Genomic DNA, 1,126 nt, shown 5'->3' with positions numbered 1-1,126 from the left:
TCCTGAGTGACTGCATGTTTTAAATGACTTCGTTTCCAGCTTGCTGGTATAAACTCTTGGATCACATGTTTATTTCCAGAGATCTTCACGGGACCTGACGCCAACACCTAGGGAGCCAGCCCCTGTACCGCACACTGAGGAGCACATGACCCAGGCCTGGCCGGCAAGCCCTTACTTACCAAGATTTTTACATAGAAGGACAGCAGGAAAGGGGACTCCTGTCATATGGCCCCACTGATGGTGTTTGCAGCCCAGACCACAAACCAAAGACTATGGGAAGAAGTCAATGTACATGGATCGAGGAAACTGGAGACTAACTCATCTTTGTCAGCACAGACCAAAATTCAAGTCGCCAAAAAGACGTGGGGGACCGTGTAGAGGTAATGGATAACAAGGCAGAGCTAACAGAGACCCAGCGAACCCCACCCCCGGGGGCGTGGCATCCCCAGGAGGCCGGCCCTGGAGCAGCCTGGCCAGGTTCAAAGCCCCGCTCCACTACTTAGCAGCTGTGTGCCATTGGGCAAATGAACTCATCTACAAAGTGGGTGGTCCTGGCACCTCCTCCTAGGACCCGTGAGGATTCTGTGACTTGCTCACAGAGCAGAGAAAAGTACACAACTAAGGACGCATCGGCCCCTTGTTCCAGGGGCGTGGCAGTCACAGCGACCTCAGTGTAGCCATCAGCAGAGCCGAGTGACAAACATCACTGAGTGGCTGAATCAGCTTGCTCTGCTCATGTGACACATGCCTAAGAAATGCATGCCCAGAGCCCTCACCTCTCAGGGCAACGGCACCCTCTGCCTCCCTGCAGCGCAGAGCTGGCCCAAAGCCAGGACCTGGGCAGGGCTCAGGGACCTCATTGCACGGGCGGGAGCAGCACAGCAGAGATCTCGTGGTGGCTTGGGTGGCAGTGCCAGCTGGAAGGTTCCCTGGGGCGCTTGCCCTCTTGAAGCCCGAGAGTGGTCTACTGTCCTTTAGCAACTCGCTTTGCTGCGTCAACCACTCCAGCCTTTGTTGTGCAAGCAGGAACGAATTCCAGGGTATATTTGTGGCCTGGCATACATGTGGGGCAATGGGGCAAGAGAGAGGGGGTGGTGCCGAGAGGTTCAGGGCAGGAGGTGGTGTC

At 56.0% G+C, this 1,126-nt stretch overlaps 1 long non-coding RNA gene across 2 annotated transcripts in view; it reads left to right on the top strand.

Annotated features, from left to right (window-relative positions):
* LOC107184344 overlaps window positions 1-1,126 on the top strand; it is a 3,627-nt gene continuing 2,501 nt past the window's right edge. Inside the window, exon 1 of one of the 2 annotated variants that reach the window (XR_001515152.1) lies at window positions 1-380. This is a non-coding gene — a long non-coding RNA (uncharacterized LOC107184344). The remainder of the gene's footprint in view (window positions 381-1,126) is intronic. The other variant, XR_001515153.1, reaches the window with a different exon arrangement.

The sequence above is a fragment of the Myotis davidii genome, unplaced genomic scaffold (assembly GCF_000327345.1).
Source record: "Myotis davidii unplaced genomic scaffold, ASM32734v1 scaffold425, whole genome shotgun sequence".
Lineage (NCBI taxonomy): Eukaryota > Metazoa > Chordata > Mammalia > Chiroptera > Vespertilionidae > Myotis > Myotis davidii.
The sequence above is the reverse complement of the archived record's forward strand: the minus strand, read 5'-3'. Positions and strand labels throughout refer to the sequence as shown.